The 16,749-nt window shown below is 33.4% G+C and overlaps 1 long non-coding RNA gene across 1 annotated transcript in view; it reads right to left on the reverse strand.

The window, feature by feature from the left end:
• The window catches only part of LOC129912380 (uncharacterized), a 100,950-nt gene that overhangs the window by 36,665 nt on the left and 47,536 nt on the right, over nt 1-16,749 (reverse strand). Inside the window, exon 2 of the long non-coding RNA XR_008771823.1 lies at nt 16,474-16,523. This is a non-coding gene — a long non-coding RNA (uncharacterized LOC129912380). The remainder of the gene's footprint in view (nt 1-16,473; nt 16,524-16,749) is intronic.

Consider the following 16,749-nt stretch of genomic DNA (forward strand, 5'->3'; position numbering starts at 1 on the left):
ACGAAGGACATTTTAAATAGTTGTATTTATTTATTTTTAAATATTTTTCAAACGCAACAAATCAAACCGATCGATGGCGAATTATTAAAAAAATGTTTTTTTTTTATGACAGTTAATTAAAATCAGTCATATTGGTTTTTGATCATATATATTTAACTTTTGATAATTTCAAATTGGGCTTGATGATCGATATGAAAAAATACAATCAATTAAAAAACTAATTCTACTAAAGAATGAATTAGTTTTTTAATTGATTGCATTTGTTCATATCGATCATCAAGCCCAACTTGAAATTATCAAAATCAGTCAAATTTTTGAGTTTGAGAAAAAATTATCCTCAAGACAGGATTTTTCTTTACTCAAGTGACAGCCCTATTTTCAATTCCCTTAAGAGAAATGCATGAAATATTTCTAGACTTACTGGAGTTGAGACAAATCTTAACTTGAGTAACGACTATGAAGCTTTAAAAATGCTCTTCATCAAGACCTATTGAATCTACAGAGCTGCAATTGCACTTAAATTATTTTAAATTATATCAAACTTTTTGACGTCTCTACCTATTTCTTGGTACCTTTTTCTACAGAATGCAACTTTGAGAAGAAATAAGAAACAACTTAAAAATTAGTAAGACAATTTCGCTGTTTTTGTGAACCAAGCATTTAGCACAGTTTTTTCGAAGTTGCAATATTGGTTTTTGACTTGTGGTTTCTCTCCTAACAATATTTCAATAAATCAGTACAGTGTATTTTTTTTGCGACCTTTTTTCTCTCCAGCGGATCGACAATTTATGTCGATCAGAACTGATTTCTCGCAGTCACGAAGAGAATCGTTAATTATTTTAAAGTTTGTTTGTTACAGTAAAATAAAATTGAAAAAAAAACCTACTAAAAAGCAGATTTATGCAAGTGAAATTAATTCTCCTGTCAAACAAAATGATACCAAATGCTGATTCAACTACTTTTCACATGAACAACTTACCCAAATTTATCGAACTTTACCCCATAAACTGTTAAAATCGCACAATGTTAAAAGTTTTATTAAGAACGTAAAAGACTTCCCAATTTACCTACAAAACCCTAACATGAATTCTTAATTTTGAATTTCATTTCTCAAAACTATCTTTCAAATGTTTTCTTTTGAGTGAAGTGCTTTTCAAAATTATGTATGTAGGTTATGTACCTTCACTTAAGTGCTAAAACGATCGACCACTTGAAACTACAATAAAAGGACTCTCACTCTATTCATTAATGTTCAATCCCCCTATTCAGGAAATGAAGTGCCATATTGAGCGAAAAACTCTTGAAAGAAAGGACCTGTTGTGTATTTAAATTGAACACCACTTACTATAAAACTTATGTAGGGTCTAGGTATTTGTGCTTATGAAGGTACTTCATTTGCTTCCTTGTGTCTCATTTTCCAAGAAATCGTATATATTCCTGAAAGATGATGACGAATAGAATTCTTAAATCAGAGCAAAAAGATGCGGGTTCCATCGAATACAGCAGCATCATCATATGGAAAATTGAAAAATTTAAATGTCGTCGTGTCGAGAAGATGTGCCACAACTTCGACAACATAGCCAGCGCACTCAGGAGACAGCAGGATCTTTCTTTCGAATTTATTTTCGAAGGCATATGGCAAAATAATGTTGTCTGCTCGACTACGGCTACCGTGTTGTTCCGTGCGTCTTCTTTTTTGGATTCCATGGATTGTGATATGCATACAAACATTGATCCTAACAAAATACAAGAAAGGGAAACGACCGATAAAATCACATGCCCAAACGGAAGAGGGCGTATTTTCTTCCATCATAAAAATGTACGTGTTCGTGTTTGAATTTTGTTTTATTTTTTTTTTTTTTTTCCATTTTCGTTCCTCTTCCAGACATTGACACAGGCAACACCAGGGGTAAACAAAAATCACATATCACTGCGTGTACTTTCGTTAGTATGGTATAGTTGGCATAGTGAGGTACAAGTGCGTCTCAAAAAACCTTGCGGATATGGTGGTTTTCAATATTTTATTTTTTTTTTTTTGTTATTTTTTTTTTAAAAGATTGAGGATGGCAAGAGGATGGCAAGAGTATGGAATATCCCAATCTGAGAGAGGCGCAGCACTAGAAAGCAGAACACACACTCGGTCGGGATATATCAAAAATCATGTCATTCACGTATCACGTCATTCGCCCCTCGGTAAAGAAGCTATCACAACTCACAAGCGGTATGATAGAGAGAGAGTAAAGTTACTCCTGTTTTGGTGGTGACGATGCGGCTACACTTGCTCTACGAGCTATACGACTGGCGCGTGATCGTGGGAAAGTTTGACATTTTATTGTTGGTTTTCTTGTTTTCATTTTTTTTTTTCAATTTCGGTTTACAATGTCATTCTTAGCTAACCGACCGACCCTTGGAGTAATAAAATATATATATTTTTTATTTTCAGTGAAACACAAGGGATGGTACTTCCTGAGGAAGTGAAATTAAGTACCTTAACCTAGGAGAGTGAGTGTAGTTTAATATTAAGCTGGAAGTTGCAAATTTAAAATTTCCGGTTTGAATTGATTTTAGTTCTAGGAAAGAAATTATGAAATAAAAACCATGAAAGAAAGTTTCAATCAAAGTGGGAAAGGGATAGGGCTAAAAGCTGTGGACAGAAACCATAAATCTCTTAGTCGAGAATTCATAATTAGAAAAGATAAAACCTACGATTACTGATCATTTTGGTCATGTGAGACTGTTGTTATGAACCTTCACTGTTCGTCCATCAGGGGATCCAATGAGAAATTCTTTTCCTCGAAAGAGTACCTATGAATGTGACTCGATTTTGGCTTATTTCTTGATTATTGGGCTTATTGCTGCAATAGCTTTGAAATGTATGGAAGCTACATTGTATCCACCGACGAAGGCTGGTAAAAGGCTACTGTCGTAGGCTTTATTTCTCATTAAGCGTCCTAACCCAAAACCCGATGTGCAAGTCTCTTAACTAAAAGGGTTCCCTGTGCCTGTGAATATCATCCACTCATTCCCTTATTGTCGTTGCTTTATGTTAGGGCTTTTGAGTTGAATTAGAGGTATTATCGCTAATATTGGCATGTTTAGATGGTGAATGTTAACGACCACCCAAACTAGCAGTCTTCTACGTGACATGTTTTGGTTTAAACTCTGGCGCACAATCAGCGTCTAAGATCACAAGCAATTTTGTCGAACGTAAGACCCGGTGTCCAAGTCTCTTGCTCGATCGCGTTATCATGGATGTTGTGTTTGTAGCAGTTTTGCCTTTGCTTGTTTTAAGTGATTGTAGTGGAAGAATTTCCTCAGAGAACAAAACGGTAGTGTCACTAGTTCCGCTAGGAGGGAAATATTTCGTAAACACCTTATATAATACAAAGGCCTTTAACAAGCCCAGCTCTCATCATTCGAGTCAATGGGGTAACTGTCCGAGGAATTAGTACATGAACTAACTACAAGCGTCAAATATGGATGAATGTGCCACAAAGATGGGAAACAGTGGCTCTTGGTTGGAGTGTGACTTTGTGATAGCGGTAGACTTAGGCAAGAAATTCCGAGGTTTTAATATGTTTGCGAGCGCCTTGGTTAAAATCCGCATACTAGCAAAAATTCGGAATTATAAATTAGGCACCATATTCTCACTGATTAGACAAGTATAAAAGACCATCGTATATAAAATTTTGTGTGACTAAATAGAACATCTTGCCAACAGCCAACTAACGTATTATTCGACCCCTTTTGAGTTTCATGATTGTGGAGAAATCTCGTTGCACTGTAAAAATTGCTATGGAATTACCGAAGTCCTTGATTTCAAGAAAAAAATTATGTAAAACAAAGCGATTTGCATTAATGCAACCTAATCAACTTCGTTCTATGCAATAATTGTGCACAACTCACAAGTCAACACTTAACTCCAATGTGTCCTAATCAAGAATCACTTTTGCCACGTTTCTTTGAGCTCAATCGTAAAAGGTTTTAATTATCCTGGTACTATTTATTTGGCGGAAGCATGAACATTACCAAGAGCGGATGAAAATCTACATCAGTGTAGATTGAAGCGAAGATATAAACCCCAATACAACACATCGAGTGGCTGAAATTGTTGGGGTATTTCGAGCGTATGCGCGTACAAGTGGACAATAATCTCAACCAACTTGATGTCCTTAACTGAAGACAGCTAGTTGAGGAGTGCCGAAATCAAAATCGCCACAGAACTTACCTTATTTTGGACAAAATAAACATTTTTCGGGCAATTCTATTGCTTTAAGGTTTTTATTAACCTTAGAACTTAAAAAAATGGATTCCATAATTTTGACAACATTAGATTTTAAAAACGTCTCTCACACCGACAAAAAAAGTGCAATAATTTTCCGAAGAAAACCAGCAATTTATTCATATCATATCTCATTTGTTTATTACAATCATTATTATATCATTAATTGTATCGTGCGACTTGTCCTCGAACAACCTTTAGCTTGTTGCTGCATATGTTGCGGCTAACGGCAACTATACAACATGCAGGGACCTTGTGACTGTATACATACGATATATCTATGCTACTCTTTTTTTGAAGTGCCCCCATGGAATTAATTTCTCCGTGAATAAGTAGAATTTGTTTATTAATATTATTCAGATATGCTAGTTGAGGCTCAATATGTATATCAAATAATTCCCCCCACACCGCCAAACCAATTGACGACGACGAACGATGACAACGTAGACGGACGTCGAAACGTTGGAGACGATACTTAGAACAGCGAAAACGCCGGCCGATTTCAACCAAAAGCCGACCAACATTCAACTCACCACCACACAATCACCCACCATCAAATAAACGAGACCAGCCAACAACCTTTATGGATGGACTTTCAAGGCGTGATGTGTATTAGCTAAGCGAAGCGTACTCACAGTATCTCTATCGAATGACACAGACTGCAAGCATAGTACCCAACTCAGATAAATGAATATTCTGATGATGTAACGATTATTTTTTTTTTCCTCCTCCAGTTGTAAAAATAGCATATTGGCCACCTAGCAAATTTTTTAATGGCACATCCAATCTATGCAAGTTTCTATAGGTACCTAAAGCTATGCAGGGTGGTTCGATTTGTTGGAACCGAAACTTATAACAGCTCCGTTTATCTGAAAACTTTCATCTACACTAGCCCAAAAAATTAAAGGAACAAAAAAAAATCGTGATTTTTTTAGTGATTTTCGATAGGCTGTATCTCAGTCAAAAATGACCGCATCATGATAAAATAAAAAGAATGTGAAAGCTCTATTCTTCTAGTTTTAGGATTAAATATTAAAATATTTTATTTCTAACGGTAAAATAGCAAAATTGTTGGAAATGCTCAAAAACCAAAATTTTCTAATTTTTTTTTGTTTTTACCTCTCTCATAAGGAAGTGGGAAAATTTTTTCTGATAAAATGATTAATATTTTTAGAGAGGCTTTTTATTTGGCTTTAGAATTCCTTTTGTTTCAAACTTCTACGATTTTTTTTACACTGCAATATCAGTCATCAAACCAAAAACCATACTTTTGACTTTGACTATCAATATCTCAACAACGAATCACTAACCAGAAAATTTAAGGACACATTTAAAAACTTCATTCAATTCTCTACAAAGAAATTAAGTTTGCTTTGTAAAAAAAAATGTTTTCTTATTTTTGAGATTAATTTAGGAAAGCTATCAAAATAGGCATTTTGACGGTTTTTTAGAAAATGTACCGCTTTTTAATTTCTATGTGTGAAAAGATTAAACTGAGGCTTAATAATTGAAGCTTAATATACCTGAAATTATTATGCAAAGTTTTAGGCTTATTCATCAAGCAGTTTTTCTGTTGTGAAGGTTTGAACTTTTGAGATTAAGTAAAACACCATATTTCTACAGTTCTAAATGACTTACTTCTTGTTACTTTTTTATAAGCAAAATCGATTTTTTTTAGTTCATTTGAACAATTTATTGATAAATATCGTTTAAATTTAAGATAAACCACGAAAAAATTAAAAGTTTTCAAAAAAATTTAAATTTTGAAAAAAAGCTATTTATACCATTTTTGTATATTTTTCCTAATTTTGAATTTTTTTTTGTTTTTCTTTGGTATATCTATAATTTAAACGATATTTATCAATAAATTGTTCAAATAAACTAAAAAAAAATTGATTTTGCTCATAAAAAAGTAACAAGAAGTAAGTCATTTAGAACTGTAGAAATATGGTGTTTTAATTCATCTCAAAAGTTCAAACCTTCACAACAGAAAAACTGCTTGATGAATAAGTCTGAAACTTTGCATATTAATTTCAGGTATATTAAACTTCAATAATTAAGCCTCAGTTTAATCTTTTCACACATAGAAATTAAAAAGCGGTACATTTTCTAAAAAACCGTCAAAATGCCTATTTTGATAGCTTTCCTAAATTAATCTCAAAAATAAGAAAACATTTTTTTTTACAAAGCAAACTTAATTTCTTTATAGAGAATTGAATGAAGTTTTTAATTGTGTCCTTAAATTTTCTGGTTAGTGATCCGTTGTTGAGATATTGATAGTCAAAGTCAAAAGTATGGTTTTTGGTTTGATGACTGATATTGCAGTGTAAAAAAAATCGTAGAAGTTTGAAACAAAAGGAATTCTAAAGCCAAATAAAAAGCCTTTCTAAAAATATTAATCATTTTATCAGAAAAAATTTTCCCACTTCCTTATGAGAGAAGTAAAAACAAAAAAAAATTAGAAAATTTTGGTTTTTGAGCATTTCCAACAATTTTGCTATTTTACCGTTAGAAATAAAATATTTTAATATTTTATCCTAAAACTAGAAGAATAGAGCTCTCACATTCTTTTTATTTTATCATGATGCGGTCATTTTTGACTGAGATACAGCCTATCGAAAATCACTAAAAAAAATCACGATTTTTTTTTGTTCCTTTAATTTTTTGGGCTAGTGTATTTGAAGCTGTTAATTTTGTGAGAAACTCAAAGAGCGGGCACTAGGGTAAAAACCCCAATATCCCAAAATTTCAAAACCCTTATACGGATGGTCAAAAATATTCCATTAAATATATAATGAGTCCCGAAATTCAAAAACCTTGAAAGTTCAAATACATAAAGCCTAAAATTCTGAGAATTTTAGGCACGGAATCCTGACGATGATGTATTTTTGAAAATTTATTTTGTTTGTTATTCAAGATTTGGGGATTTCTATATTTTTAATATTTTAAAGAACAAAATCCAGTTCTCACAGAATAAAATAACAGAAATGAAGAAAAAATGTCGTTGTTGTTGGATTTTTTCGAGTCACCCTGTTAAGTTTCGGCATGTGTTTTTGCATCAGGCATTGCTGCGGAGGATGAAGAGGCAAATGCGGCGAAACGATTGCCATTGCCGTTTGAGACCATTTGCGTACAAATATATAAATGTTTGTATGTTTGAAATCTATTTGTACTGACTGAAAAGTTTAATTGTCATTAACTTATGGGCGAGGAATTATTGTTGTGTTTAGAGAGCTGATTGTGTATGTTCTGGATTCGGCTACATGGGGTGTGTCAATTGATTCTCATTAGGGCAAGAGAAATTACTTATAACAAGCCCAACGGTAAGATTATAACGAATAGATTTTTTTTTTCAAGTCTCGTCCTCGGACCGACCGACCTGAGCTAGAGAAAAATATGGAAGTTTAACATTTTACTTTAGTAATTTTCAAAATAAAGGAATCCGGGCCTGTTTAAGCAAGATACTACTTCAAGGACTTTCTTGTTTGTCAAATTGTGATAAGTAGTTCAGAATATATAAGGGGACATACATAACCAAACGACTTGGAACTTGGAGCAATTACTTAAAGATAGTTAGAGTTATTATGGAAGGATATTTTACCTACTGCTAACATGTCGACAAGGCGACATATCGACAAGGCGACATAGCGACAAGGCGACATGGCGACAAGGCGACATGGCGACAAGGCGAGATGGTGACATGGCTTCAAGGCGATATGGCGACAAGGCGCTATAACGACAATGCGAAAAGGCGACATGACGACAGGCCGAAAAGGCGACATGGCGACTAGGCGACATGGTGACATGGCGAATAGGCGACATGGTGACATGGCGACAGGGCGAAAAGGCGACATGATGACATGGCGACAAGGTGACATGGCGACAAGGCGACATAACGACAAGGCGACATATCGACAAGGCGACATAGCGACAAGGCGACATGGCGACAAGGCAACATGGCGACAAGGCGACATGGCGACAATTAACTGAAGTGAATTTATAAAAAGGTCAAAAAGCAGTGATAGAAAAAAGATTGATTGATTGGTATAAGGATGAAGGAAGGATATTCTTCTATATACGGAATGGAAGAAAGGAACACCTCAACAAATTGTCTTTGCCTTTAATGAGATGAGAATCCTTACCAATTTTGTACAATAATGCAGAAAAATTGATTGAAGTAAAACTTATTGACAAAGAAAACATATAAAACACGGATTATACCCAGGAAATATCAAAGTGTCTTAAAATCAGTTCAAGCTAACAATTTTCAAGGTATCACAAACCTTTCAAAAAAATGCACGGTTAGGCCGAATTCATATATCTTAGCGACATTTTTCACATTTTATTTTTATAACTGAACAAAAAAATACTACATATAAATCCAAAAGATACTTGGTATTCAAAAGCAATTTACTTACAATTTATGAATTTAACCAACTTTTAATTAACATAATTTGAATGCATTTACAGTCTTTAAAACTTTACTCACTTCTCAACGATAAACCAACTAAGTTGATATCACTTCGAAACCAATTCAAACTCGAGCTTATTTAAAAACTATTAAGCATTTAATGAACATTCAGCTTATCATAACGCTCTTCAATATTTATTTGTTCTGTCAACATTCCTTCGACGAAACTAAAACACAACATACCATATACTTTCTTGTCTCTGTTTCCTTTTTTTACTGTGAGGTGAGTCAAAACAATCTCAAGAACATAAATTCATTGCAGAAAATCTTATCCAAATGCTAATTCTATGAATGGATAATCCATTACGACATTTTATTCAACTTCAGTCATCAGCAAGAGCACTGTTTCTCTCTCTCTTTCTTTATCTCATCCCCTTTAAGTTAGCTTATGTGATGTTATAGACTTTTAACGGCGGAGGTAGGAAAAGTATAATGCTCCATTTATCTGCCTGCCTGGTCAAGAGGAGATGACGACGACGACTGAATGATATAAACATAAACACGACCAAGCGCACATTTAAACCATATACCAGATAACAACTGCATCCATATGTGCCCAGCAGCTTCTCTGGATACCTTCACCATCTTTATACATTCAATTCATTAAAATTGTTGAATAAAAATTAAAAATAAAAAAAAAAACAACATACAGAAACAGAAACTACAAAACAAAAACTATTCTAGAAGAACCTTTATCCCGACTTGCAGCATCCGCCAGCCGTGCCACATTCGGAAGGGCATGGAACTACAAAAAAAAAGAACAAAAAAACAAAAAGAATAAAAAAAAGAGTTGGAAAAACACCATAACAAGAAGAATTATAGAGAAGCAACAGTTTTAGTCCCCCAATGGACCAGATCCAGAACAAGAACCCGCATTTAAACCATCATCATCACCAATACTAACAGAAGAATATCACAGAAAACTAGGAGAACTAGAACTAGAAGTGAACACTGAACCTATAGGGAGTAGTGCTCTCTTGCTCCACCAACGACCGCACCGTCTCCGTCACAACGAAATCAAATTGAAAATATCAGCAAAGTTGTTGCGCGCCGGGAGAACTATCCATTATTGCCAACTATGTTTAATTAAGTAAAAGAAAACCATAAAACATTTAAATTATGCTGAGGTCATTAAGGGCACTTAAAACATCTCATATTTAGTTGAAAAGAGCGATATATTGTAGAATTTATAAATTTGTACGGAGTTTCCTCAAACTAAGACATAGGTAAGTTTGTAATTTTTTTCTCGAGGCTGAGGTAAGTTCGCCCTATTCCAGAGTAAAACTCGACTAATGAAGTTAAACAACGAACTATGTATAATTACACTGGACAAAAAGATTTTTGCACCAAGAACTAAAATATACTTTTCTAAAAGTTTTAGGGGTGCTGAACTCGAATCCAAAGACAAAAATATTCTGCTACCTTTCGTTTTTGAAATATAACCGATATAAAAAAAAAAACCTTTTTTCATTTTCTAACGGTAATAGAATATTTCGAAGTTCGGATTCGATTTCAGCACCCATACAACTTTCAGAAAATAATATCTTGGTTATTATGGCAAAAATCTTGTTGACCCGTAAGACTAGGAGCATGCGATTTTGATCGCGCGATTATTCAGTCGCAAATTAGATGACAACGATTTCAATGACTGTAGACACAATTTTTAAATTTTTAATCGCGGGAAGCATGTGTGTTCACTGTTCACAGGCATTGAAATCCATGTGATCCAGTTTTGCGACTTAATTATCGCGCGATCATAATCGCATATGTGTTCCTAGCCTTACTTAAACCTAATGTAAGTTAGTCTTTGGCTTATTACCTTAACTTAAGATATCTGCGGCAATAAAAGAGATATCGCAAAGATTTAAACAGTTTTTGTTACAAAAAAAAAATGACACCATTACGAATGATGTTGAAATAAATTACCACACATTAAAGCATAACCTCAAAATAATTGTTTATTTCAGAAACAACATAAGGCCATGAGCATTTACTTTTCAGGAGCAAAAAAAAAAATTTTTTTTAATGTCAAAATTCCACAACACTTCAAATTTAGTATATGCAGTGTTATAATTTAGCTTAAGATGCATTTGAAAACCTTTGAAATGTTAAACTTTTTTAATTCTTAACGGGTTTTTAAGCCTTTAAAGTCGCTGGACTTACATATGTCGTTTCTTGGTAAAACTTTTGTTTTAATCTAGCTATAGCTTTTGAACCCTGCTTCCGATTTTAATAATTAAAATAGCTGTAGATAGAGTAAATCTGTACAATTTTAAAGATGTATAACTTACAGGCTTGGTGCCATGATGGATGTCAAAATATTTTAAAACTGGTAAAAAGTTATTTCAAAATGCTGCCACCGCGAGAAAAAGCTGGCTATAGCTTTAGAACCCTGAGTCCAATTTTAATAACTTTAATAGATTTAAATAATGTAATTCCTAACCTTTTAATGGATGTATAACAAAAGGGCATGCGTGCTAAGATTGCTGCCAAAATAATTAAAAACTAGTAAAAGGTCATGTTTTAACGGTAAAAAATGCTGCCTCGGCGTCAAATCTTTCTATGTATTTTGAACCTTGTTCTCTTAGTTTTCGTACTTTGGAAAAACTGAAATTATGTTGTTTCTGAAATAAACGATTCAAAAATAGTCAGACTAACTTCTTTTTTTTTTGCATTTTATAATGACAGTATTTCAAAAACGGAAACTTCTAAAATTTAATTTTTTTCTTACTTTTAATAACGGTATCTAGTATGTATTTCAAAAACGGAAACTTATAACATTTTTCTAACTGCGAATTCGAGTTCAGCACTTAAAACCTCCAGTAAAGAAAGGGTTTAATTTTATTGACCAGTGTTACCAAACGGGGGAACTCGGAATTTCATACAAAACTATGTTTCTATTTCATAATATTTCTACTTTAAGCGACCAGAAGAGTTGAAGCTCATATACGACACCTGCTCGAGTTCTACTTAGCTTTTGGACTTTAAAATAAACTCCTCCAAATCGAGCTCATGTGCTTCCAATGACCAGGATCAAGAAGATGCTTAACCAACCAATTCAGATGCCAAAACTAGTGTCACAGGCGTGTTAAGAAAGCTAATTTCGTATTCACAAATGGGGAAAAGGAATGGATTCAGCCAGAGGACTCAACTGCTACACGCACAAAAATTAGGCACCTTAAAAATACTATTTCCGCTTAAAATAACAGAAATCCGCTTAAATTCTGTTATTATTAAAGTAAAATCTGTTATTTGTGAAGCGAAACCATTTTAAATTAATGTGAAAATCTTCAAAATATTTAGTAGTGGAAACAACTTAAAAAATTTTAGAAGTATCGTCAGACTTCAGCTTAAGTTGCAGTTTATAGTAGTAATTTTCAACAGTAAATTTCATAGAACCAATATTTCCTAAATGTAAATTTCGTTGGCAACCATGGAAATAGTCCTCATTTAGTTGATCGTCTATTCCCTGCCATTACTGCCGGCCCTCCTCCTTTTCGCCCATTGCCCCTGTCGAAGTCATCGTTGTTGTCGTCGTCGTTCGTCGTAGTCGTCGTCAGTTTTTTTAGACAATTTCCGGGTCGTTGACTTTTCCCTCGCGTCCGATGATGATCGCGCACACCAACTTCTATCTATCTATCTTCAATATCTATTCGCCCGCTCCGTAGCTTGTGGAAACAACAACGACAACGACTGACTTCGGCTACAACGATGATGACGATGGAGCCTATAGGCACTTTTGGAGGCACAGGCACTGCACACTCAACTTCGCCTGGCTGGATGACTGACTGAGTTGTACCTTGTGCGATGCCATACGATACGTTATCCATCCGCACGTCCGCGTCCGTCCGTTCTGCCACAAGATCGTTCGTTTATTCGTTTGCGCGTATGTTCATTAACTGTAAACATATAGGTTCCCCACATGTCCGTCCGTCCGTCCCGACACAACGACAACGAGGGCAACGGGCGGTGTATGGTTCAGATAGATAGGTGAGTGCGCGAATAGATGTGTGTGCATGGCCTGTGCGCCCATGGATATTCCTCGTTAAGCTGTTGTGCGTCTACACACGCATCCGTCCGCCCCATTTACTATGCACCCCCCGCGATCATTGCATCGAACTTCGATGGAGCTATACCTAGCTAGCTAGCGCTAACACACATTATGGTTGGGGTCTTTTGTATGTATTCATGTGCGTAGCCGCGTTGTATACCAAAGACGAAGCGCAACGCAAAATTTATGCTATAAAGTCAACGCATTTTAATCAGTGTGTCGCGTAATTACCGGATGCGCATTCGAAATGAAAAAAATATATACCTATAATATGTACATATTTAACTGAGCCCATGGTGTGTTCCAATGCCCTGTGGGGCAACAAGAAGAGGGTATATCTACTTGTGGTTGAATAAGGGTACACTTACTCATACAGTTAAGCTTTGTTTCATGTGTATTTCGCATGTATATGAATAATGGAGAAAAAGAATATGGAATAGAAAAGGGCGTATGACTACGCTAGAAAGAGTAAATATGATCGTAAATTTTGTCAAATATTCACAAATGGTAAAAGAACATGGCCTTAATTTATAAGAATTTGTAATTTAACAAAATGGCAATAGCCGGACCATTTATGAAATAAATTAAGATTACAAGAAAATAATTAGGTATTACAAAAGCATTGTACCAGATGCTTATGTTCGATTAAAAGCAATTCCGAAGATATTTCACAACTTTCTCTGATCGATATTTTGTTTTTTAAGAAAACTCAGTTATTCCAACTGAGTGTAGAAAAAAGTCGTTAGTTACTAGAGAAGAATTGTTTTGCTAGAGGATATCCTGTTAGAAGGGATATAAAAGCCGTGGATTGATTCTTACTGGTTGAAATTTGAAGCTAAGTTTTGTATTTTCATTTCCTTTTTTTATAAAGCACTATCTAAATTGTTGGCAATATCTTCAATACTAGCACCCATTTTAAATGTGTGGCAACCGGAAGGTTAAGTGCAATGTTTCAAAACATTTTTAAAAAATCGATTTTTGAAAGGAAATTTTTGCCAAACAAAATTTCTTAATGAAAGAAAAAATCAAAATCTTTCGAGTAGTGATGGGCACTATCGAATAATTTTAACTATCGATAGTTAGTAACTGAATGATTTGAACTATCGAATAGTTCATTCATTCATTCATTTATTCATTCGGATTAAAACTATCGAATAAAACTATCGAACAAAAACTATCGAACAAACTATCGAATAAGTTATCGAATAAAAACTATGGTATAAAAAAAAACTATTCAAATGAAAAAACTATCGTTTAAGAAAACTATTTGAATGAAAAAACTATCGTTTAAGAAAGCTATTCGAACGAAAAAACTATCGCTTAAGAAAACTATTTGAATAAAAAAACTATCTTTTTAGAAAGCTATTCGAACGAAAAAACTTTCGTTTAAGAAAACTATTCAAATGAAAAAACTATCGTTTAAGAAAACTATTTGAATGAAAAAACTATCGTTTAAGAAAACTATTCGAACGAAAAAACTATCGTTTAGGAAAACTATTCAAATGAAAAAACTATCGTTTAAGAAAACTATTTGAATGAAAAAACTATCGTTTAAGAAAACTATTCAAATGAAAAAATAGTAACTAAACTATCGAATGAAATAACTATTCGAATGAAAACAGTAACTAAACTATCGAATGAAAAAACATATTCGAATGAAAACAGTAACTAAATGAATGAATGAATGAATAAATAATTTAAAACTATCGAATGAATGCATATTTTACAACTATAGATAGTTTGATAGTTTTTATTCGATAGTTTTCATCACTACTTTCGAGTCCTCATAGTTTAAAATTTTGCATGTATTGTACACTTTCTGGCAAAGATGTTCATTCAAAAACCTTCAACAAGATAATATTCTTCAAAATCTATGGATAAGTTATAAAGATATGATTTGTAACGATCAATATTTTCGATTTGTTTTGTTACTTTTTGAGATTTTATCTATAACTTAAAAAGCAAACCAAATTAATGTGGTGATTTTTTGTAGATAATTAAAGTTCTTATCGATAAATATCTTTTTAAAAAATTTTAAAATTAAAATGTTGCAAAAAACTTAAGAGAAACTATTCAAAAAAGAGAAAAAACGACATTTTTGAAGTTTTTACTATGTAGTTTATTTTTATCATATAAATAGACTATTTAGTAAAAACATCAAAAATTTCGTTTTTTTTTCTCTTTTTTGAATTGTTTAAGGACACATATAGATAGAAAATTTAATTATCTACAAAAAATTACTTAATTAAAATTTTCAAATTCGGCCTGCTTTTCAAGTTATAGATAAAAACTCAAAAAGTAACAAAAAAGATTGAAAAATATTTTACAAAAATGGTCATATCTTTATAACTTATCCATACATTTTGGAGAAAATTATCTTGTTATCTTTGCCAGAAAGTGTACTACACATGCAAAATTTAAAACTATGTATGTGTGAAATAAGAAAAATCAAGTCTGGGGTGGTATAGCACCCCTGTTGTCAAAGGAAGGTTAAACATCTAGAGCAGGCATGTCAAACTTGCGGCCCACGGGCCGCATGCGGCCCACATCGTATATTTGTGCGGCCCAAGCTTAATTTAGGTACAACTTGCATTTTCAATTTTTACATTCAATTTTTGTTTAAAAAATAATTATGAACACGAACAAACCGGGGAATCCAATAAAATTGTTTTGAATTTCTCCATTTCAACACTGCAGAGATTTTAACTTTTTGCTATTTATGTCGCAATGGAGAATTTCCAGCTTATATGAGTTCTTGATGGGTGAAAAGGTAAACAAACATTTTTTGTATTGAAAACAAGCTTTTTTTTGCTGTATTTAGTATTGGAGTGCAGTTTGACCAATGGGGAAGCCGTGAAAAAGTTCCATACGATTTGTTTCATCCTAAGTGAATTTTCGGGAATAAGCTCTGAATTTGTTTATTTGTACAAAAGATTTAAGTCGACTTCCAAACGACCAAAAATTCGATTTAAAATCGACTTGCAGTCGCTGCTTTTTTCTTAAATGAACACCAATGAAAAAATTCGCTACTTTTTCCCGAAAAATCCATCCTTTTTTAATCTCTTTTATAAATATAGAATCAGTACGTAATCATTTGCAAATGGAGCTAATCGAAATCCAGTGTGGCTCCGTTTAAAGATCCAAATCCGATGAAGCTGGGATGCCTGAATTTTACAAAATTTTCATCACAAGTAGAGAAGATGGTACAGAAAAGAGATGCCAAGTATCAGGCAGAAAACATTAATATTACTACATTTATTGTTCTTGTTCTTTTATAAAAATAAATCTATTTCATAAAAATTCTAATGATTTCATTTTTTTTCCGGCCCATAGAAATTTAGATCCTGATATATTGGCCCGTGAATGCCTTTGAGTTTGACTGTAAACCAGTGATCCTGCTGTGGAAGTGGGCCTACTGCTACTAATCTAATGGCGTTTTCGATTGGCAGTCCGGAAGCGTCCGGAATCATTCTGAAAGCGTTTTATTAGCACAAAACTAATAGTTTTGTGTGAATAAAACTTTTTCAGAATGATTCCGGACGCTTCTAGACTTCCAATCGAAAACGCCATAAGCTGTTAAACTATTTGCCATAACCTAAACTTGTGTCAAAAGTTAAACAAATCGGTGACCAATACATCGTACCCTCCCGTTATAAGAATCAAAATTACCTTTATGTTTTGCCTTTTCCTCTTCTTCTTTTGACTTTGATCAAATAGTCCTGAAAAAAAATTTAAGAATCGGTGTAAGAATATATATGTACATACATTTATATTTATATTAGAAATATAGTCTATAAACTGTATTTTTTTTCGCGACCTTTTTAGTAAAATATATATTACTTTTACAAAAAAATAAGTGGAAAGCAAAAATTATTTTTTTTTTGCAGGTCAATAGGGTTGAATTTTCTAATTTATAAAATGATCCTGTAAATATACAATAAGTTT

This window comes from Episyrphus balteatus, chromosome 2 (assembly GCF_945859705.1).
Source record: "Episyrphus balteatus chromosome 2, idEpiBalt1.1, whole genome shotgun sequence".
NCBI classification, from domain to species: domain Eukaryota; kingdom Metazoa; phylum Arthropoda; class Insecta; order Diptera; family Syrphidae; genus Episyrphus; species Episyrphus balteatus.